This window comes from Haematobia irritans, chromosome 5, assembly GCF_050003625.1.
Source record: "Haematobia irritans isolate KBUSLIRL chromosome 5, ASM5000362v1, whole genome shotgun sequence".
Classification (NCBI taxonomy): domain Eukaryota; kingdom Metazoa; phylum Arthropoda; class Insecta; order Diptera; family Muscidae; genus Haematobia; species Haematobia irritans.
In genome coordinates, this window is record NC_134401.1 from 79,738,881 (window position 1) to 79,764,874 (window position 25,994).

Genomic DNA, 25,994 nt, shown 5'->3' on the forward strand with positions numbered 1-25,994 from the left:
GTATGGCAAAGTGCGAAACTTAACACTACGAGACATTATCAAGAAGCCTTTTCAAGTATCAACAATTAGCATATAGAGTACGTAACGACTATAAGAACATTTCATATAAGAAAAATGACATATAAGAATGTTTAGCAAAGCACCATGTCTTTAGGTGTTGTTTTGTAGGAAAATGGTTTCGTATAATATGTTAAAAAGAATTAACATATATGCCACACGACAATCTCAAGAAAATTTGGTTATGTGAAGGCATCTATTTAGAGGCCAGAGGTCAACGGCAACACTGTAATGTATTGCTATTAGTTTCCGGAAATAAAGGAAATACCAAAACAGATAATGGAAGAAAATGTATTAGAGATATCGGACATTATAAATAAGTCATATAGAGTAGAGGTGAGCACGTGACACGAAATTGTTGTGACTCACGCGTGAATCGTGAGTCACAGTGATGGCAACGGCGTGAGTGTGCGTGAGTCACGAAAATAATTTCTTCGCGTGAGTAACCAATTTCGGAAAATACGCTCACGAAAATAATCCCGCACACGGACATAAAACGCTTACGAGTTGAATTCATTTACAACTTTAGTTGTGGCACCTGGGATGTTAAGAGTTTAATAATGCTATCGATTTTAATCATGCTCATGTTTTCAGACACGTCTCTAAGGTAAATTACTCATAAAATTATTCGTGAGACACGATATTTTCGTGAGTCACGGTATTTTCGTGCGTGAGTACAAATTTTCTTTTCGTGCTCCCCAAGGCCGTAGCCAGGATTTTAATTCGGGGGGGGGGGGTTCAACTTTAAAAAAAAATATTCATATAATCTCATGTGTAGAAAATTTTATTTATACATAGGTATGTATACAATATTTTTATACCCTAAACTACATAGGGGTTATTATACCCTAAACCACGTAGTGGTTACGGTATAATAAGTTTGATCTGCCAAAAAATGTGCCTACCAGAAATATTTATTTTAGACCCCATAAAATATATACCGATCGACTCAGAATCACCTCCTGAGTCGATCTAGCGCTTGGTGTCCGTCCGTCTGTCCATGTATTTGTTGTTCACAGGATTCCGGTCGCAATTATTGACCGATTTTGATGAAATTTGGTACAGGGAGTTTTTTGGCACAAGGACGAACGATATTGAATTTGGAAGAAATCGGATCAAATTTAGATATAGCTCCCATATATGTATCGCCTGATTTCGACAAATTCGGTCACGTTGTGCTTTTTTTCAAACGGATCGTCACCAAATTTTGCAAAAGGTCATCTTCTTTACCGCCCTTCAAGTCTGCAAAATTTCATCCAAATCGGTTCAGATTTAGATATAGCTCTCATAAATATGTATCGCCCGATTTTCCCAAATTTGGCCACAAAACCCTAATTTATCAACCGATCTTACTCAAAGTTAGCTAAATGTAATCTTCCATAGCATTAACTATATGTGCAAAAAATCATCGAAATCGGTTCAGATTTAGCTATAGCTCCCATATATATGTACCGCCCGATTTTTCTAAATTCGGCCATAAAACCCTTATTTATCAACCGATCTTACTCAAAGTTGGCTAAATGTAATCTTCTATAGCACTACCTATATGTGCGAAATATCATCGAAATCGGTTCAGATTTAGATATAGCTCGCATATATATGTATAGCCCGATTTTCCCAAATTTGGCCATAGAACCCTTATTTACTAACCGATCTTACTCAAAGTTGGCTAGATCCAGTCCACTACTAACGGTACTAACGGTATGTGCAAAATTTCATCAAAATCGGTTCAGATGTAGATATAGCTCCCATATATGTATCGCCCGGTTTTGAAAAATTCGCCCCTAATAACCTTATTTTTGACCGTAGAGGCCTCATTTCTTAACTGATCTTTCTCAAATTTTGCACAAGATAACCTTTTGTGATAATAATCAAACCCGCAAAATATTATGCAAATTGGTTCAGATTTAAATATAGCTTTCATATATATGCATCGCTCTATTTTCCCTAATTTGGCCATAGTACTCTTATTTATTAACCAATGTTACTCAAATTTTAAATTTTGATGTACTAGCCGATCGTACTCATACGTACTTGTAGCTCTTACATAAGAATATTGCTCGATTTTTACAAATTTGGAGTTATTACCCACACTAATTGAACGATTTTCTCTTTTTTAATAATGGGCTCAATATTAGTGGCATACTAACTCTTTTGGTGCAAAATAAACTATAGCTCCTAATATTAGACATTTCTGCTCAGATTGTGACACGACACCCATAAACATGTACCCCCCTTTATGTTCTCCAAAACCTATACCAATGATACCCCACAAATGCTTATGTTTACTAATTCAGTAGGGGTGGTTTAGGGTATGATATAGTCGGCCCCGTCCGACTTTCTACTTTACTCACTGGTTATAATATTAAATTGAGCCGACGGGCTTTTTGGGCAGCAAATAAATCAATGACTTCTTCAGTCGGCACATTTATTCGGCGATGAACCGACATTAATGCCAATCCTTTGAGTCTACTCTCGCTAGTCGAATTTCTTAGATACGTCTTTAATCTCTTCATTGTTGAAAATGAACGTTCGGATGAGCACGTAGTAACTGCAGGGATGGAAAATGCAGTACTATAGTACTTTTTTCAAACCTTTTTCACCCCGGTCAGTACCTTAGTACCCCCGCGAATGATTTAGTACCGTTTGTGTAGACATTTTTGAGTCGATATCAGATCTATGGTACAATAGCTTTGACAAAATATTTTAATATTTTGAGAAAGTCTTTATCAACCTTATTAGTCTTTTACAAATATGGAAAAAAAGACATGTTCATGTGGGAAGAAAATCTCGATTTTGTAAGACATAGTCAAAAACAGGATTTTATTGAACTTCAAGAAAGTTTTAGTCGAAAAAAGTATGCGATTCTATATTATCGATTTTTTATTTCGGTAGAAAATGTTATCAAAATGTTATTTCTATATAGAATTTTTGCAAAAGTTTATTTTTATAGAAAATTATGTCAAAATTTTATTTCAATTGAAAATTTTGTAAAAATTTTATTTCTATAGGAAATTTTTGCAAAATTTTATTTCTATAGAAAATTTTGTAAAAATTTTTTAATATCTCTTTATTGCTTCCATCGCTGAATTAGGCAGGTTTTTTCGCAGATTTTGCGCCATTTCATTTACACTTGTGTGTTTGGCTGTTTCGTTGTTGTTGCTATGGCCAAACAAAGCGAGTCATGTTCACAAAAAGAACAATAAACACATATAAAAAGCAGAAATACATTTTCCAAAAACCAAATTTGTTGTGCGAGAACAAAAACAATTTGTTTTTTTTTACCGTCGTTTGACGGGCTTTTCAACTAGTATTCTATGATTTGTGCAAGTTTTATAGGTAAGCATTTTTCAAAATAAAACCTCCAGCTTTTCTTCAACATCTTCGATAAGATTTTTCTATGCAGCTAAAAATATATATTTATTTATATAAAAATATTCATTCATTTCGGGGGGGTTTGATCCCCCTCATCCCCCCCCTGAATACGGCCTTGGTGCTCCCAGAGAAAGAATATGATCACCTCAAACATGTTTTAAGAGCAAAATGTTATTTTTGGGTGGTGACCATGTAACATGGTTTTCGCAACCATGTTATTTTCGCGGAAATCATGTATCTGATTTCGGCAAGCAGGTTATATTTGACGAGAAAATAACACTTTAGTGACAAACATGTTACATGGTCACCATACAAAAATAACATTTTGCTCTTGAAACATGTTTGAGGTGATCATATTTCTTCTCTGCGTGTGAGTGTGAGTGTACGTGAGCGTGAGTCCTACAAAACAATATCGTGCGTAAGTGTGAGTGAGATTTTTCCGTCGTGAGTGTGCGTGAGTAAAACACTACTCACGTGCACACTTTTAATACAGAGAACAAGCTAAAGTCCTATTCGTTTTAAAAGATTCAATGGTCCGGTGACTATAAAATAAACACTAAAATCGCTTACAATAATCAGAGAGTTAAATCATTCCTTCTAAAGGAAACTAAAACAATATTTTTAATCTTGGTAAGCAGTTGCCCAGGAAAAATTCTCATTAATAATTAATCTTGGAGTTCAGATCACTGCTGTGGTATCACAAAAGACTGGTCTGAAATAAATTAGTACTAAATAGATAAGCCATGATGCATTTTGCTTTAATTCTCTTACTTAAATGCTCTTTGTAAGCACCTTTTCAACTAAACTACTTTCAAGTTTTTGCTGGGTAGTTAATAAGTAGCATGGAAAAAGAAATCAAATACCTTTTAAGAGTATACCCTCCACCATAGGATGGGGTACAATAGTATAACGATGTAATGCATGATCGCTTATATCCGAACAACGGTTAGGCAAATAAACGAAGACGAAGGTCAACTTGACTAATTTTTCTCAAAAATTCTTCAAAATTAATGAAATCGTCTTTAACTAAGTAGATTATGAAGGAGAAATTTTCCAATCTGAACCGATTTGCATATAATTTTTTAAACTTGTACAAAATCTCTACACTCAATAAAAAAGTTTACTTGGATCCAAAGATTTTGACCCCCTCTTAAATTTTAGGATGCGAAATTTACAAAATATTAAGGACAAACTTCTTTAAAATAATGACATTTTAATTAAAATAAAGTTTACAATCTTTGATTCAAAATTTTTTTTCATTAAATATAGGAGACAAATTTTATAAATTTGCGTCCCTTCGTTAAAGTCGCATGTCTTTGAACTAAGGCTAATTTTTCTTAAAGAAAAGAAACACATTTTTGATTTAATGAAATTGAAACTGAAATATTGAAACTTTAGATTTAAGATAAAAACGCTTCAAATATAGGCTAAGACTTATTTTGAGGATTTAGCGTCTTTGGTTTAAAGATTTTTTGGAATTAAGAAACATTTTTTACTTTGAAGTATCCGTTAAAATTTGGATTTTTAAACTGGCATTTGTTTGTACGTGAGTACCTTTATTAATAAACCGCGAAAAGAGAATGAAAATTTGATAAATGAGATCTGTATCCTAATATTAATTTTTTTGGTCGTAGATTTAAAGCCAGTTAGGTCGCTAATCAATACACACAAAAAAATTTTTTTCTGATTCAATCACGAAATTAATTGATCCAATTAATTTTTTAATTGAAATGTCTTCAATCACGAAAATGATAGTATCAATCAGAGTTTTAATTGGGCATAGAAAAAATTCTTGATTAAAAAATTAATTGATTTCATTACCAAATTTCAATTAATTTTTTAATTGATTCAATTAAAAATTTAATTGTTGTTGATTGCAAAACTCAATTAATTTATTAATTTAAAAAGGTAACTATTTTCAATTACATTTTGAATTGGCTTAGAATTTTTATATGGATTAACAATTGATTGTTTGAAAAAAAAAAATTTTAATTAAAAATTTAAAAAAATGTTCATCACTTTTTTAACTGACTTAATCTTCCGAATTTGATTAAAAAGATAATTGTATCAATTAATTTTTTAATTAAAAATTTAAAAATTTTCAATCATTGACTTAATTAACTTAATGTTTCTATCATGATTAAGAAGTTAATTGTATCAATTAATTTATTAATTGAAAAAATTTTCAACTTCAATTAACATTTTAATTGGAAATATTTTGGTGATATTTTTTTCTGTGTACTAGAATCCTTAAGGGAAGGTCAAAATCTTTGAATCCAAGTAAACTTTTTTTTGAGTGTAGGGTGCTCATACGAATTATATCCAAATGTGAACCGATTTTGACCAAATTTGGCAATGCATAGCTAGAATCGTAATTCTGTTCTCTGTCCAAATCGGTAAAAACTATGACCTCTGTTGTCATATGAGTACACATCAGCTGAAAGATATATGTGGGACCTATATCTAAATCTGTACCGATTTTGGCCAAATTTGGCATACTTAGTTAGAATATTAATTTTACTCCCTGTGCAAAATTTTCGCAAATTGAAGTAAAATATTGCCTCTGTGGTCATATGAGTGTAAATCGGGCGAAAGAAATACAGTCAAACCTCTGAAAGGTGGACACCCACGGCCGCCTAAATGTTGTGCACTTTTAAGTGTTGTCCAGATTTAAGAGGTTAATTTTAATGTATTATTATATAGCAAACGTCCCCAGACAACTGTCCATGTTTGGGAGGTGTACGGTTTTCAGAGTGTCCAAGATTGAGAGGTTTCACTGTATATGTTGAACCTTTATCTAAATATTAACCGAATTTGGCATGCACAATTAGAATATTAATTCTACTCTCGGTGCAAAATTTCACATAATTGGAACTTAAACTCTCACTTCTGCAGCCCTATAAGTGCATATCGGGCAAAAGATATATATGGGATCTATACCTAAATCTGAATCGGTTTTTTCTGACCCAAAATGCACACGCACAGAAAAAACATGGTATGACATGGTTGCCGCATTCATTTAATGCTTTTCTAGAGCATGTATCGTAATTGTCGCGAAAATCATGTGTTTTGTATTTGTGAAAAAAAAAATATAGCCGAGAAAAATGTATGCTGGCAATAAGCATTTAAATGGTTCTCAAATGCCGCAAACATACTCGTATTTAAATGATAGAATAAGACCATTACAGTGTCAATTAATTTAAAATTAATTTTTAACATTTTTGCAGCGAAAAGAATTTTATAAAAACTTTGCTTGGACTGGACGGAGAATAAGGAATTACTGTGTTAATTTATTTATTCATAAGTGGCATGTGGTTTTATGTGAGCATAAAAGAAGGGGAGCAATGAATTAGTTAGTAAATAATTAAAAGTAAATAAATAAAATTAATTTTGTATTTCCTTTTCTCAAGTGGCGTCCTTTTTCCGACGACGAAAAGAGTTTTTTCATAAAGATCATGCCATATTAGGTTAGGTTAGGTTATGTGGCAGCCCGATATATCAGGCTCACTTAGACTATTCAGTCCATTGTGATACCACAGTGGTGAACTTCTCTCTTATCACTGAGTGCTGCCCGATTCCATGTTAACCTCAATGACAAGGGACCTCCTTTTTATAGCCGAGTCCGAACGGCGTTCCACATTCCAGTGAAACCATCATAGAGAAGCTTTGAAACCCTCAGAAATGTCACCAGCATAACTGAGATGGGATAATCCACCGCTGAAAAACTTTGTGGTGCACCCAGAAAAAAGGGGCTCTAATGCCAACTGAACTTTATTTTAGTTCATGAAGATTAGTTGATTTTAGTTAGATTTTGCACAATATGAGCAAATATTCCTTATTTGAATAATATTTTGCTAACTTTAATGATGTGAACTAAAAATAAGAAAAAAAGTTGTATACAAATATAGTGCACAATTTTACTAAAAAATAAATTAGTTCATATTTTCCTAAAATGGCAGAAGTTTGCTTAAATTGAGTTCATAAGTCTCTCAAATGAGTAAATTTTACTAAAATTGTACCTGTCTTGAACTTCGTACAGCGCTAAAGACATTTTAACAATTTTTAAATCCAATTTTTTCCTTCAACATATGAAATTTTCTTACATACCAGAAAAAAATTAATTATTTTTAATAAATTTTCTTCAATTTGACAAAAATTATAAACTTATTTGTAACATGTTGCAATTAGAAAACTATTTTAGTTAAAATTTTCTAAAATAAACCTACATTTTCTTCCATGGTGGGTTCACTTTTTTTTTGGTGTGTTCGGTCGTAGCACACCCTCAAAAAAAATCGCTTCTCTAACATATGTTCCAAACATATTTTGCAGGAAGCACATATATTATTGGATACCGCCGAAACATTAATATGTTTGTTTTATGTGACCATATTATATGTTTGGAAGCATTTTGAGTCCAAGAATAGTATATGCTTGGAAGAATTCCCCAAAGAAGATTATGTTCATTCCCTCACATAATTTTCACTTCCACGAAATTTTTGAGTTCTTCGCATCTTTTTCTGTAATACAAATATGCTGTTTTTTTATCAAATGTCTATTCTCTTGGTTCCGAATATCTATTCTCTTTATTCCGAATACTCATTCTACTATTCAAATTAAATAATATTTAGACATAAGCATACCAAATTTTTGGACTTATTATAAAACAGTTTTCCGAAACAACATACATTCACAGAAATTGCTCTCATTTCACTCTCTCGCTGTGTTATGTTGATATTTTTTATTCAACCCTCCCGGTTTCCATATATATTTCTTTCTCTATACTAACTCTCTCTCTCTGTCGCTCTCTGAATAAAGTATCACAACATATATATGTTTACTCGAAATTTGTAAATTTATATATGTTTACATTCACACATATTATTTTTATGAAACATTCATGCCCCAAACATAATATATTCTAACATATTAACATATGTGTCCCAAACATTTTGTGTTAGTTTAGGAACATTACATGTTTGCACTTAAATATATTGTGTTTAAAAATTGTGCCCGAAACACATTTTGTTTATATCGGAACATATGAAAAACATATTTTTCTAACAGTGCAGGAATCGAACCCACGACTTTGTGTATGCAAGGCGGGCATGCTAACCATTGCTCCACGGTGACATATTAGGTTCTGACAATGTGTCCATAACTGGGAGAAAAACATTTTTGACGCATACCATAACATTTTAGATCGTGACCATTGTATTTTAATTCAAACAACATGTTTGTAGGTTACATAGTCGCCGCAAAAATAGCCTCTTCTCTGCGTGCATACTTCTGCCAAATTAGAAGTCGATTGGACGAAAACTGGGACATAGACTTTAATAAAAAAAAATGTGTTGATACACACAAAAAAATTCTTTACTCCCAAACGAAATTTTAGACAAACAAAGTTCATTTCTCATTTGCTTTTCGTTGGAAGGAAATGTATTTGGAAGAAAAGTATATACTTTTTGTGATAAACGTTTATTCTTTTCTAGGATGTAAAAACAATTTCATAAAGACTTCTTCTAAAGGCACAACTTTAAAAGCACTTCCAAGAATGTCCTTCCAAAGAAGTTCTTTATTTTAACTACAGAGGAAGTTCTTTTAGTTAATTTTTTTATAACTTGCTTTTTCTTATTTTTGATGGGTAATTTTAACTTCTTTTGTTTCAAATAGGTTAAAAACAGAGTAAGAATAAAATGGAACAAATTATTACAATTTTGTCGAAAAAAATATAATATCCATTCTAGAAAAATTGCAAATTTATGACATTTTTTGAAGTCAAACGTTTAACACAAACGTTAGATTGCATAAAAAATTATATAAATTATTTATTTAGCAAAATATCTCAAAATTTTTTAATTCACATCCAAAACACTAAATTCGGATCACACCTTAAGAATTGATGCAAATTCAGTTCAACGGCTATTGAAATGGTGTACATCCGTCCTATGACAAGACCATGTTAAATTCATCGCTTCTGCGACAATTTTGCACTACTTCCGGATCCAGAAAGAACATTTACACTGCTTTTTGGCGACGCTTTTTTGCTGAGTTAAAATGCCCTATTCCACAGTGTGGCGCAGGTTATAAAGAGAATTATGCTTCTAAGGTATCCTTACTTCAAATCTTCGCTTTATTGGCTCAATACCAAAATCATTACTGTAAAGACAAAATCTTTGCAACCGGGCATGCTATTTTCCAGTCTATGGTCTGCATTTTGATAAAAGACCTTACGCACAGATGTGGCATTCTGATGAAACAAAAAATTTGAGTGAATCTATATAAGACATCGATACATTCAAAAAGGCTTCATCTAAAACACTAAACACCAGATCAAATTTCAGCAGTAAATTCACTTTTTCGCGTTTGTAAAGGGTGATTCTTTTGAGGTTAGGATTTTCATGCATTAGTATTTGACAGATCACGTGGGATTTCAGACATGGTGTCAAAGAGAAAGATGCTCAGTATGCTTTGACATTTCATCATGAATAGACTTACTAACGAGCCACAACGTCGAATTTTCAGTGAATGGGCCCTAGAAAAGTTGGCAGAAAATCCGCTTTTTTATCGACAAATTTTGTTCAGCGATGAGGCTCATTTCTGGTTGAATGGCTACGTAAATAAGCAAAATTGCCGCATTTGGAGTGAAGAGCAACCAGAAGCCGTTCAAGAACTGCCCATGCATCCCGAAAAATGCACTGTTTGGTGTGGTTTGTACGCTGGTGGAATCATTGGACCGTATTTTTTCAAAGATGCTGTTGGACGCAACGTTACGGTGAATGGCGATCGCTATCGTTCGATGCTAACAAACTTTTTGTTGCCAAAAATGGAAGAACTGAACTTGGTTGACATGTGGTTTCAACAAGATGGCGCTACATGCCACACAGCTCGCGATTCTATGGCCATTTTGAGGGAAAACTTCGGAGAACAATTCATCTCAAGAAATGGACCGGTAAGTTGGCCACCAAGATCATGCGATTTGACGCCTTTAGACTATTTTTTGTGGGGCTACGTCAAGTCTAAAGTCTACAGAAATAAGCCAGCAACTATTCCAGCTTTGGAAGACAACATTTCCGAAGAAATTCGGGCTATTCCGGCCGAAATGCTCGAAAAAGTTGCCCAAAATTGGACTTTCCGAATGGACCACCTAAGACGCAGCCGCGGTCAACATTTAAATGAAATTATCTTCAAAAAGTAAATGTCATGGACCAATCTAACGTTTCAAATAAAGAACCGATGAGATTTTGCAAATTTTATGCGTTTTTTTTAAAAAAAAAAGTTATCAAGCTCTTAACAAATCACCCTTTATTTGTAAAACTATAAAAAAGCCTTAGGTTAGGTTAGGTTAGGTGGCAGCCCGATGTATCAGGCTCACTTAGACTATTCAGTCCATTGTGATACCACATTGGTGAACTTCTCTCTTATCACTGAGTGCTGCTCGATTCCATGTTAAGCTCAATGACAAGGAACCTCCTTTTTATAGCCGAGTCCGAACGGCGTTCCACATTGCAGTGAAACCACTTTGAGAAGTTTTGAAACCCTCAGAAATGTCACCAGCATTACTGAGGTGGGATAATCCACCGCTGAAAAAAGGCCTTAGACAGCTAAGAATAAATTCTGGTTGTCACAACTGGGATACAAACCATACAAACACGAATACAAATAATTCTAAAAAGATAAAACCAATCAACACTTCCCGTGAAAGTCTCTATCCCAAAATAACAAAGAAAAGATTATGTTTTGTTTTGTTTCAGCTTCGCGATGACTTTCTTTCTCGGCCCCTTTATTATCAAACTTTGGCCAATATAGGAGACTAGATTTAGGTATCTAAATTGGAATGAATATATGTATTTAAGCTATAACAAATATAGAATTATAGGAGGAAACATGCATCGTATACGTATATACGGAATAATCACCATTATAGAATATATCGTCCACCAATTACCAATAAATAATAAATAAGGGACAGCGTAAATTTGTTATTATCTGTTAAGTTGTTGTCAATTAAACTGAACTAAATAAAATTAAGTTTATTAGAATTTCGTTTAATATTAATCCATTGAGCTTTCGTTGAATAACTTAAGTGTTTTAGTTTAATTTACAGGACAGATTACACAAAGTGCTAGCAATTTTACACTGGTAAATATGTCAAACAAGACAAATGATTTATTATTGAACACTGAAAAAAAAGCATGCCCGGTTCCAAAGATTTTCTCATTACTTTAAAAATGTTGGTATTGATTCCGAACCAAAGAAGCGGAGTATACAAGTAAGGATACTTTTAAGACACAATTCTCTTTTACATTTGGGTTTTGTGTACTTGCTTCTAGGCCGCAAATTTTAATTTTTCGCTTTTTCAGCTTTTTCTCTTCATATGCTATAAAAGTCCTTTAAAAACGAGTTAACGACAACTTTATTTTCCAAATTAAGACTCGACTTCGAGTAGAAAGTATGCTATGTTTCAAGTAAAAAACGTCTTTAAACTAAAATATTGAAAAACATGTCCTATATTTGAAAGATTTTTTTGATTTGTAGTCAAGATGCAAAAAGACAACAAATTTAAAGACAATTTCATTAAATTTAAAGAATTTTTCTGAATTATTAAAGTCAAGTTGCCGTTAGCCCAAACATTTTTTCTTCCATTTTACGATACCCATTTTTAAGTGAAATCACTTAATTAAAAGGACAATGCGACTTCATTGAAAAGTTTATCGACTTTTGGACAAGGAAAAAAACTTTATACTAGAGAAATGCGTCTTCTATGCTAAGCAAAATTTGCATTCTTATTTTAAATACATGAAATCTTTGACCTCATGGTAATATTTTTTTCAGTGCAGGCTCATTTCATTGGTTACGAATATGAATACGGTCCAAGCAATAAAGCCTTACAAGTTCCAAGAGGTGCACGACAACGAGCGTGGTATATTTCGAAATATCTCTGATGAAAATTTTCCAATTAAGTAATTTTCTCCTACACTGAAATAAATACATTGTCGTTATGCCAAAAATTTTGTGTCCTTAATATATGAATGCGAATTTTGCTTAGCATAGAAGAACATTTCTCTGATATAATTTTTTTCCTTATCCAAAAGTCTAAAAACTTGTCAATGAAGTCGTTTTATTCTTATACACTGAAAAAAAGCATGCCCGGTTCCAAAGATTTTGTCTTTACTTTAAAAAATTTGGTATTGATTCCGAGCCAAAGAAGCGGAGAATACAAGTAAGGATACATTTAAGACACAATTCTCTTTTAAATTTGGGTTTTGTGTACTTGCTTCTAGGAAGCAAATTTTAATTGTTCGCTTTCTCAGCTTTTTATACCCACCACCATAGAATGGTGACGGGGGTATAATAAGTTTGTCATTCCGTTTGTAACACATCGAAATATCGATTTCCGACTATATAAAGTATATATATTCTTGATCAGGGAGAAATTCTAAGACGATATAAGCATGTCCGTCTGTCCGTCTGTCTGTCTGTCTGTCTGTCTGTCTGTCTGTCTGTCTGTCTGTTGTAATCACGCTACAGTCTTCAATAATGAAGCAATCGTGCTGAAATTTTGCACAAGATCGTCTTTTGTCTGCAGGCAGGTCAAGTTCGAAGATGGGCTATATCGGTCCAGGTTTTGATATAGTCCCCATATAAACCGACCTCCCGATTTGGGGTCTTGGGCTTATAGAAATCATAGTTTTTATCCAATTTGCCTGAAATTTGAAATCTGGAGGTATTTTATGACCATAAAGAGGTGTGCCAAAAATGGTGAGTATCGGTCCACGTTTTGGTATAGCCCACATATAGACCGATCTCCCGATTTTACTTCTTGGGCTTATAGAAACCGCAGTTTTTATTCAATTTACCTGAAATTGGAAATCTAGAGGTATTGTAGGACCACAAATACGTGCGCCAAAAATTGTGAGTATCGGTCCATATTTTGGTATAGCCCCCATATAGACCGATCTCCCGATTTTACTTCTTGGGCTTATAGAAACCGCAGTTTTTATTCAATTTATCTGAAATTGGAAATCTAGAGGTATTGTAGGACCACAAATATGTGTGCCAAAAATTGTGAGTATCGGTCCATATTTTGGTATAGTCCCCATATAGACCGATCTCCCGATTTTACTTCTTGGGCTTATAGAAATCGCAGTTTTTATTAAATTTACCTGAAATTGGAAATATAGAGGTATTGTAGGACCACAAATACGTGTGCCCAAAATTGTGAGTATCGGTCCATATTTTGGTATAGCCCCCATATAGACCGATCTCCCGATTTGGGGTCTTGGGCTTATAGAAACCGTAGTTTTTATCCAATTTGTCTGAAATTGGAAATCTAGAGGTATTTTAGGACCATAAAGAGGTGTGCCGAAAATGGTGAGTATCGGTCCATATTTTGGTATAGCCCCCATATAGATCGATTTCCCAATTTTACTTTTTGGGCTTCTAGAATCCGAAGTTTTTATCCTATTTGCCTGAAATTGGAAATCTAGAGGTATTTTCGGGTCACAAAGAGGTGTGCCGAAAATGGTGAGTATCGGTCCATATTTTAGTATAGCCCCCATAAGAACGATCTCCCGATTTAACTCCTTGGGTTTCTAGAAACCGTAGTTTTTATCTGATATGCCTGAAATTGTAAATATTCTGGTATTTTAGGCTCACAAAAACGTGTATCGGATTAAGTTTTTATTGGCCCATTTGGTAATGCCTCCATATAGACCGACTTCACTTCTTGAGGGTGTAGAAGGCGCACTGATCATGAAAATTGCTTGAAACTCAATGTAAAATTTGCAGATTTTACTTCTACAGATTTAAGATTTCAAATCAAGACGTTATTTTATAATTTTCTTGCACACTTACAAGAGATGTTAATGATTCCTCTAAAACTCAAACAAAAATGGTTCTTATAAATCCAGAATCTGATATAGTCTTCATAGGTGAAATCTATAAATTTATCTTCGGGAAGTGTCCTCAAGTCCTCAAGCCCTCATGAAATTTCAAAGGAAACCCTAATATTTGGTTCATGGTGGTGGGTATTTAAGATTCGGCCCGGCCGAACTTACTGCTGTATATACTTGTTTTCTTCATATGCTATCAAAGTCCTTTAAAAACGAGTTAACGACAACTTTATTTTCCAAATTAAGACTCGACTTCCAGTAGATATTATGTTATGTTTCAAGTAAAATACGTCTTTAAAATAAAGCGTTGAAAAACATGTCCTATATTTGAACGATTTTTTGCTTTGTAGTAAAGACACACAATGACAACAAATTTAAATACAATTTCATTAAATTTAAAGAATTTTTCTGAATTATTAAAGTCAAGTTGACCTTAGCCCAAACATTTTTTCTTTCATGTTATGATACCCATTTTGAAGTTAAATCACTTAGTTATAAGGACAATACAACTTCATTGAAAAGTTTATCGACATTTGGACAAGGAAAAACACTTTATATTAGAGAAATTCGTCTTCTATGCTAAGCAAAATTTGCATTCGTATTTTAAAGACATGAAATCTTTGACCACACGACAATATTTTTTTCAGTGTAGATAAGTGATTCGATCTACAAATGGGATTCCTATCGCGAAAGAAAATGTTGTTTTTTTTTTTGGAAATTTAAGTTATTGCTAACACATTTTTAAAGGACTTTGATAGCACATCAAGAAAAAAGCTGAAAACAAAAATCATAAATTAAATTAGTTTCCTAGAATCAACTACGCAAACCTCAAATTTTAAGGTGAATTGTGTCTTAAATGTATCCTTGATTAAACTTTCCGTGCTTTTGACTCGTAATCAATAGTGTAAAGACAAAATCTTTGGATCCGGGCATGATTTTTTCGCGTAAGAATAACTATGCGAATTAATTCTCCGACATATTTTCGGTAAAAAGCTGATCTACGGTGCAGATGTGTGCCCATTGGAACAGTTGTTGAAGACGCTTTTATTCTTCGACCTAAATAATAGAGTGGATAAAAATGCAATTGTGGTTGCTTTTTCATTTCTTCAAAACAGCTGATTACACGCAAAGAAAAAAAAACGTTTGGAAAACGTGTACCGAAAACGTTTTTCTTTTGTTAGAGTTTTTTGAATTGCTTCGAAAATTTTAAACTTTTATCACCAAAAAAATTCATTTGTTACAAAATTTTTATTTTTTCAATAAAAAAAGTTATTTTTGAAACAACAACACAGTCCATTTCGTTTATATCAAACACTGTTCTTTTCTGACTTTAGGTCTTTAATAAGACACATTTACAGTTCAAAATTTAATATACTACAATGTAATGTTGAACATTTTTTCGGAATCTTTCGAACATATCTGGAATATATATAAAAAAAAACTTTGGCCGAAGCAGGGATCGAACCCACGACCCTTGGCATGCAGTCAGACGTAGCAACCACTGCTTCACGGTGCCAAACTAAATGTTTGTTTCTGTTAAATAAACTTTGTTTATTCGGTTCGTGGGCGCCGCAAGCTATGCTATATAAATATAACTTATATGGATATTTATCTATTGATGACCATAACAGGTACATACCTCAGTGGTTAGTGTGTTGGCTTACAAAGTGCATGGTCCGCGGTTCGATTCCCCGTCCAGGTGAAAGGTAAAAAAAAATTAAAAATTTTTAAAATTGTATAATTTCTTCTACATTGTTGGTATTACAGGAAATGGTGTTAAGAACTAAAAAACCTCCTGGATGTGAGAAAGATGTGAGGGAAAATGCAATTAGCAAGAAAACAATGTTTTATTTTTAGTTTGTCTTTATGAAATTGTTTTTACATCCCGGAAAAGAATAAACGTTTATCACAAAAAGTATATAATTTTCTTCCAAATACACTTCCTTACAGCGAAAAGCAAATGAGAAACGAACTTTGTTTGTCTAAATTTCGTTTGGGAGGAAAGAATTATTTTTTTGCGTGTAATTTACTAAAAAGTAGCATTTCAATTATTGAGTAACGCAAAAAGCAAATGTCTTTGTTAAAAATAGCTGAAGTTAAGTTTTTTGCAAACCGCTTGTTATTGTTTTGGATTTTGTATAAGTGTTGCAAATTTTTGTTCTTTTCCAAACGCAAACAGTGTGGTCTTTACAGGGGTTTTCGGCAATATTGTGGTGACACAATAAAATTTTATACCATACAACACTTTTTCCCCAAACGAAATCACCAGTCAGTCAACGAAATCATGAGTCAGTCTGCTATCTAACCTAAATTAACCTAATTTGGTCTTTTATTTCCGCGGCCCGAAAAACTCAATAATAATACATAATTTGTAGTAGAAGTAGATTAAATTTCAAATAAACTCAGTATAATTCAAATACGATCGTCTCAATTGACATCATGTTCCACATTATAACCGGGTCGGATGAAAGTTGCTCTTCCAAAAGGTTAGGAAGTTAATGTGTTTTCAATATACGGACGGACAGGCTAATACCGCAAAATCAACTCTGATTTTCATTGTGAAAACCCGGAAGTGAAGCATACAACTTGTTCACACTATAAACAAACAAAATAGTCTAAGTGCGCCTTAATCAAATCGGGTTGACACTATACCTGACCTGTCCTTGAACCAATGACTTTTATACCCTGTGCCACACTATGGAGCATTAAACGAAAAAGTTGTACTACACAAATTAAATAAACAATTTGTTAATTAAAGTAATCACGTTTATTTTATTTAATCATAAGTTTCACCAAGAAAACTGGGTTGCGAAAACTTATTTGGTCAACTCTTCAGAGAATATAAAGTGGCTGCTAAAATTAGTCCATCCTCATGTTGTGCTCAATTCTGCCAACTGCACAAGTTTTTGTTGCTGTTACTTAGTTGAAAACGCCAACACCAGAACAATTGGTTCTTTAAAATTAGTATTTTTATTAATTATAAAAATGCAACATTTATTGTTTCACAAGAGTAACTTCAAATTGAAAGATGTATAATGTTAGATGTTGAACATATAAACGCAATATTTCATTTATCGATATTTTCTGTTCGTTCCCCGTAAATGTTCTTAAGTGTAAAGAGGCTATAAAGGTAACATTGTAGATGGAAATCATGTTCTTTCAATTCTAAAATTTTTCTAGTATGTGATTATTTCAATTTATAATTCTTTATGATCTCGGTAATCATATAACCAATCCATTGTTACTCCTCGCATTAGATCACGATAATTATGCCTATTCTCCGCAAACACAGAAAAAATTTCAAGAAAATTTTTCCAATTAAAATCTTAAATGCGTTTTAAAAAATATTCAATTGAAAATTTAATTAGTTCAACAAATTTTTTAATTGAAACAAAAATCAATCACAAAAATTAATAGTATCAATTAATTTTTTAATTGGATTAATTAATTTTTTAGTTGATACTATCCTTTCCGGGATTGAAGATATTTCAATTAAAAAAAATAATTGGATCAATTAATTTCGTGATTGAACAGAACAAAATTTTTGTATGAATACTCATACTTTTATGGAGATTAAAGTTAGCTGCATTGAAATAAGCGGATTTCAATCGCCTTTGCTGAAGAAAAATATTTTTCGACTTAGCCTATTTTGCTTTACTTAAAACTATTTGGTCTTAGAATTCAATTGTCATAGCACCTGTCGTGATAACAAGTTCTCAGACTTGAAGACATCCTGACGTAAAGGGTGATTTGTTAAGAGCTTGATAACTTTAAAAAAAAAAAAAACGCCTAAAATTTGCAAAATCTCATCGGTTCTTTATTTGAAACGTTAGATTGGTCTATGACATTTACTTTTTGAAGATAATTTCATTTAAATGTTGACCGCGGCTGCGTCTTAGGTGGTCCATTCGGAAAGTCCAATTTTGGGCAACTTTTTCGAGCATTTCGGCCGGAATAGCCCGAATTTCTTCGGAAATGTTGTCTTCCAAAGCTGGAATAGTTGCTGGCTTATTTCTGTAGACTTTAGACTTGACGTAGCCCCACAAAAAATAGTCTAAAGGCGTCAAATCGCATGATCTTGGTGGCCAACTTACCGGTCCATTTCTTGAGATGAATTGTTCTCCGAAGTTTTCCCTCAAAATGGCCATAGAATCGCGAGCTGTGTGGCATGTAGCGCCATCTTGTTGAAACCACATGTCAACCAAGTTCAGTTCTTCCATTTTTGGCAACAAAAAGTTTGTTAGCATCGAACGATAGCGATCGCCATTCACCGTAACGTTGCGTCCAACAGCATCTTTGAAAAAATACGGTCCAATGATTCCAACAGCGTACAAACCACACCAAACAGTGCATTTTTCGGGATGCATGGGCAGTTCTTGAACGGCTTCTGGTTGCTCTTCACTCCAAATGCGGCAATTTTGTTTATTTACGTAGCCATTCAACCAGAAATGAGCCTCATCGCTGAACAAAATTTGTCGATAAAAAAGCGGATTTTCTGCCAACTTTTCTAGGGCCCATTCACTGAAAATTCGACGTTGTGGCAGATCGTTCGGCTATTCATGATGAAATGTCAAAGCATACTGAGCATCTTTCTCTTTGACACCATGTCTGAAATCCCACGTGATCTGTCAAATACTAATGCATGAAAATCCTAACCTCAAAGATATAAAATTCACAACAACACTCTGCACACATGTGTCAATATTATTTTTATTAGCAGCTAATAAAGGACCAATTAACTCACCTATAAACTAGAGCAAGTAACGAAATCATTATAGCACATTTTACACTGCCAATCTAAGTCGCATAGACTACACTTCTTCAACTCATTTTATGTTATCGTTTTGAAAATTAACCACAAAATCCAATAATGTTATAATATCACAACTAATTTAATCCAATATGTGTTACAGTCATTGATACAGTTTATAAAGGGTGATTCTTTTGAGGTTAGGATTTTCATGCATTAGTATTTGACAGATCACGTGGGATTTCAGACATGGTGTCAAAGAGAAAGATGCTCAGTATGCTTTGACATTTCATCATGAATAGACTTACTAACGAGCCACAACGTCGAATTTTCAGTGAATGGGCCCTAGAAAAGTTGGCAGAAAATCCGCTTTTTTATCGACAAATTTTGTTCAGCGATGAGGCTCATTTCTGGTTGAATGGCTACGTAAATAAGCAAAATTGCCGCATTTGGAGTGAAGAGCAACCAGAAGCCGTTCAAGAACTGCCCATGCATCCCGAAAAATGCACTGTTTGGTGTGGTTTGTACGCTGGTGGAATCATTGGACCGTATTTTTTCAAAGATGCTGTTGGACGCAACGTTACGGTGAATGGCGATCGCTATCGTTCGATGCTAACAAACTTTTTGTTGCCAAAAATGGAAGAACTGAACTTTGTTGACATGTGGTTTCAACAAGATGGCGCTACATGCCACACAGCTCGCGATTCTATGGCCATTTTGAGGGAAAACTTCGGAGAACAATTCATCTCAAGAAATGGACCGGTAAGTTGGCCACCAAGATCATGCGATTTGACGCCTTTAGACTATTTTTGTGGGGCTACGTCAAGTCTAAAGTCTACAGAAATAAGCCAGCAACTATTCCAGCTTTGGAAGACAACATTTCCGAAGAAATTCGGGCTATTCCGGCCGAAATGCTCGAAAAAGTTGCCCAAAATTGGACTTTCCGAATGGACCACCTAAGACGCAGCCGCGGTCAACATTTAAATGAAATTATCTTCAAAAAGTAAATGTCATGGACCAATCTAACGTTTCAAATAAAGAACCGATGAGATTTTGCAAATTTTATGCGTTTTTTTTTTTTTAAAGTTATCAAGCTCTTAACAAATCACCCTTTATTTGTGGATGTACTCGTACATGAATAATAGAGTGGTGGTAACGTAAACGCTGATATGGTTTAGTTATTTGCTTAACTGGTGGTATTGCAAGTACAGAGAAAAAGTATCGGTAATCTAAATTGAATTAGATTAATTAAAAAAATGTTCAATAAAAATTTAATTGATTCTACAATCTTTTAAATCAAGACAAAAATCAACCACAAAACATAATTGTATCAATTAATTTTGTAATTGATCCATTGGTGATTGATACTATCATTGAAGTCAATTCAATTCACAACCTAATTAGATCAATTACTTTCGTGATTGAAAACAAAAGCTATTTTCTTCTGTGTACCATAAATATGAAATCGCAATAGACGACTCCACTGTGGTATTACACTGAAATGAATTGTCTACGTGGACCTAAAATACCGGGCTGTAACTATACTGAACTGAGGCACTCCCCATGGAGGAGTTCTATCACCTCTTCTCCAGGGGAACTATTTAGAATCTGTTGGTATGCCCCTGGCTACCTGCAAGCTCATACTGCGTGAGAAGGCTGTTATGATGGCAAACGTTCGATGGGAGAACTGCAAGGGTTGTAACCACACCAAGCAAATATGGCCCCATTTAAACTTAAACCGTACACTAGATATGCTAGAGTTCTCGAGACGTCAGATATCACTCCTGATATCTGCTATAACGGAACGCTGCCTGATAAAGGATCGCTGCCTGATGGTACACATTAACTAAATGTGGTATCACAATGGACTGAATAGTCTAAGTGAGCCTGAATCTTAATCGGGCCGCCACTTTAACCTAACCTAACCTACTATACTTAATCTAACTTAAGCTAACAGACGACCCGTCAACATTGTCTGTAAAAAAGATAGCAAAGGGGAAATGTGACTAGATATCAACAAAGGGTTGGTTTCAACAAAGGTTGGTTTCAACAAAGGGAATTGAAACCACCTTTTTATACCCTCCACAATAGAATAGGGGCATACTACCTTTGTCATTCCGTTTTTTTAAACATACACACAACATTTTTTTCTGGTTCAATCACGAAATTAATTGATCCAATTAATTTTTTAATTGAAATGTCTTCAATCACAGAAATGATGGTATCAATTAAAAAATTAATTGAAGGTCAATTAAAAATTTAATTGATCCAATAAAAAAATTTATTGATACTACTAATTTTTGTGATTGATTTTAGTTTCAATTAAAAAATTTGTTGAATCAATAAAATTTTTAATTGAATATTTTTTAAAACTCAATTAAAATTTTAATTGGAAAATTTTCCGTGAAATTTTTTTCTGTGTATAAATAGTGATCTCAGAATTCATTAAGTATATATTTAGCGTTGCCAATTTAGCTATTTTCCCGCTAGATTTGGTTTTTTTGAAGTCGTTCAGCGGGAAAAAAAATTCATTTAGCTTTTAGTTTTTTCTGTTTTTTTTTTTTCATGACCATTTTAGCTATTTTTAGCTTTTTATACCCTTCACCACTACTGTGGTACAGGGTATAATAAGTTTGTGCATTTGTATGTGAGGAAAAGAAAAGAAGGAAAAGTCTGAGACCCATCGTTTAGTATACCGATCGTATTAGAATTAAATTCTGAGTCGATTTAGCGATGTTCGTCTGTCTGTCCGTCCGTCTGTCTGTTTGTTCATGTATTTTTGTGCGCACAGTACAGGTCGCAGTTTAAGTCCGATGGGGTCGTTCTTTGGGACAAAGACAGCTGCCATATATATTTATCCCCGATCTGGTCATAATTGGCGTGTTTATCAACCGATGTTCTTCAAATTCAGTACATCCGAATATTTTATGAGTCTTGCAAAATATCAGCCAAATCGGTTCAGATTTAGATATAGCTCCCATATATATCTTTCGTCCGATTTAGACTCATATGACCACAGAGGCCAAAGTTTACTACCGATTTACGTGAAATTTTGCATAAAGAGTAGAATTGATATTCTATCAATGCTTGGTAAATTTGATTGAAATCAGTTCAGATTTAGATATAGCTCCCATATATATCTTTCGCCCGATTTAGACTCATATGGCCTCAAAAGCCAGAGGTTTGCCCTGATTTGCTTCAAATTTTGCACAAGGAGTACGTTTAATGGTATCGTTAAGCGTGCCAAATTTGGTTCAAATCGGTTCAGACTTTGACATAGTTCCCACATATACCTTTCGTCCGATTTGCACTTATATGGCTCCAAAAGCCAGAGTTTTGCCCAGAGGTACTTCAACTTTTTCATAAGGAGTTCGTTTAATAGTATCGATAAATGTGCCAAATTTAGAAATCGGTTCAGATTTAAATATAGCTCCCATATATATCTTTCGCCCGATTTACACCCATATGACCACGGAGGCTAAAATTATTCTCCCATTTACGTTTTTTGCTGAGATAGCAGTATTATTCTAACCATGAATGTCAAATTTGGTTAAAATCGGTTCATATTTAGATATAGCTCCCATATATATGTACGGCAGAGTAGGGGAAATATGGTATGTTTCATATTTTAGACCCATTTTCAATGGGAGTTTCCTCCAATTGACTCGATAGTTTCCACAGAGAATACATTTAATATGCCATTTAAGTGTGTCATCTTGATCTAATATGGCCAAACTACCCACATTTTACACAAAATTCTGTGATGATTTCCCCATATCTTAGTCATATCCTACACACTGTAATGCCAGACTTTCCACAGAACGGTTGAGTTTTAAATAAGGCTCCAAGTCGCCCGACTTGACCAAATAATATATCACAACCCACACTTGACCACATATCTTTGCAAGATCTAACCAATATTCTTGTCAAATCGTCATTCCTCATCAGCATCCTCTACTTGCAGCAAACTATCAACCAATTATCAGAATAAATTCGGGTAGTTCACTAAACCCAAAGTGAACCACACTCGAACCCCCCGAAAAAAGATTTATGATAGTTGGCCTTTGCCTAAATAAATCTTTGTACAAACATTTCTCTTTTCCTTTGCCACCGTCACATCATCGATGTGAGTGCATTTGGCTGGGTTTATTTTGAGCATGCTTCCTCTTACTTCATTCGTTTTTGTTTTTTGTTGTTGGTTTGTACTTCAATCATATTTGTTGTTTTGATCTAAGCTTTAAAACCATTGCGTTGACTAAGCTACAAGAGTAGCTTAACCAACCTTTTCACTCCCATCTGGGATAGAACATGTGTCAATTTCATGATTGAATAAATTTCAATTAAAAAATTAATTAAATTAATTAATTATAAATAAATTCTGTGTTAGAACCACTGTACATACAAATTTACTTACTCGTAGATAGAAGTGTTTAGTGGTCATACTTTTGATTACGAGCATAGGTATTATGTAGTCAATTCTATTCAATTTTTATACGATTTTAAAAAAAGCACCAGATTCCTGTAAATATTTTCATATGAGGCTATAACAAAGGTCTGTCCGTCCAAACATTTTTACTTTGATAAATTTAGCGATACATGGTTTTTAACACATTTTGTTTTGTAAATTACATGAATAATTTTCGACCCACTCGTATATTGTCTTCTTAAAGTAAGCATAGATCTGATTGCCTTTTTGTTATTCCTAAGCGAACACATGTACACATCTCTTTACATGGCAGATTAATAAAGTTTGACCCTTACAGGCATCATACTCTCAATGCTTGACTGTTATGCCAGGAATCAAAACATGACGTCTTCAGAGGATTGTCACGAAACGAAAGATGTGGCTTTGCCAATATAAAATTTTAATGAAATCAATTTCAATAATCCTAATTCCACAATAAAAACAAAGTACTTAGCTAATGCTGGCACGTATAGTCCATGTCGATGGGAATACAATGAAGTTGTGGTTATTTAATTCTGTATAAGGCAATGCCCATGCGAAATAGGCATGACGAAAAAACCTTATATCAATTAAATGCCTTCCAGACGTACTTTACCGCCTACTCGGAAAACCTATGCAGCTAGCATAAGTACACTCAGAAGAAAGTTTATTTGACTGCAAAGATTTTTACCTATATTTGCCATCTTTGGTATTACAGCGTTGCCAATTTAGCTATTTTCCCGCTAGATTTCGATTTTTTGAAGTCGTTTAGCGGGAAAAAAATTAATTTAGCTTTTAGCTGTTTTTCTGGCTTTTTTTCATGACCGGCTTTTTTTATTTTTGACTTATTTCTATTGAAATAAGGATAAAACGGTGTTTTCTAAGCCTTGCTGCAAGAATAAGGTTTTCCACATAACAGGCTGGTTGATAAGTCCCCGGTCTGACACATAGATGGCGTCGCCAGTATTAAATGCATTTTATTTTTACACCCTAAAAACAATCGCTTCTCTAACATATGTTCCAAACATATTTTGCAGGAAGCACATATATTATTGGATACTGCCGAAACATTAATATGTTTGATTTATGTGAACATATTATATGTTTGGAAGCATTTTGAGCCCAAAAATATTATATGCTTGGAAGAATTTTCCCCAAAGAAGATTGTGCTCATTCCCTAACATAATTTTCACTTCCACGAAATTTTTAGTTCTTGGTACCTTTTTCTGTAATACAAATAATGTTGAAGAAATTATTCAATTTTATAAATTTTTTAAAATTTACCTTTCGTCTGGACGGAGAATCGAACCGAGGACCATACAGTTTGTAAGCCAACACACTATCCACTGGGCTACGTAGCAGTTATAGTCACCAGTAGACAATTATCGTTATAAGTTACATTTATATAGCATAGTTTGCAGCGCCCACGAACCCATGCAAACATAACATTATTTAAAAGAAACATACATTTGTTGGCCACGTGGAGCAGTGGTTAGCATGTCTGCCTTGCATGCAAAGGGTCGTGGGTTCAATTCCTGCTCCGACCGAACCAATTTTTTTTTTTGTAATTTAGACATTTATACTATATTAAATTTTTACAATGAAACTTCGAAATGTGGGTTATTAAAAATTTACATTCAGAAACAGTGCTTGATATAAACGAAATGGCTTTTGAATAAAATATTAAAATTTTTTTTTTTTGCAAAAATAACAATTTTATAACAAAAAACTGTTTTTGGTATAAAATGTTGAAATTTTGGAAGAAAATCAAAAACTCTAACAAAAGAAGAGTATAAACATACATAAATAATTTTATAATGTACACATAAATTTATTTAGGCGTGAACCGTTTTTACTAACATTTAACAACATTTTAAATGCCTTTAAAACTTATCGTGTTTTGTACTTAATTTCATTTTTACCTTTAAGGCCGTTAAAAAATGTGTGTCCATAATGTCAAAATGATAAACAAAACACTTGTCCACACATACAATGTTTCTCAAGGCGAAAACACATGCTGTTTTTTTTCAAATCTCTATGCTCTTTACTCCGAATACTCAAATTAAATTCAAATTAAATAATATTTAGACTTAAGCATATCACATTTTTGGCCTTATCATAAAGCAGTTTTCCGAAACAACATACAACCGTTTCACAGAAATTTTAAACATATATATGTTTACTCGAAATTTGTAAATTTGTATATGTTTACATTCACACATATTATTTTTATGAAACATTCATGCCCCAAACATAATATATTTTAACATATTAACATATGTGTCCCAAACATTTAGTGTTAGTTTAGGAACATTACATGTTGGCACTTAAATATATTGTGTTTAAAAATTGTGCCCGAAACACATTTTGTTTATATCGGAACATATGAAAAACATATTTTTCTAACAGTGTATATAGTACCAACCTTCAAATGATTCGTGTCAAAATTTGACGTCTGTAAGTCAATTAGTTTGTG

At 33.5% G+C, this 25,994-nt stretch overlaps 1 protein-coding gene across 5 annotated transcripts in view; it reads right to left on the reverse strand.

Moving 5' to 3' along the window:
• Positions 1-25,994, reverse strand: part of Trpm (transient receptor potential cation channel, subfamily M) — a 521,822-nt gene that overhangs the window by 157,133 nt on the left and 338,695 nt on the right. The window lies entirely within an intron of this gene.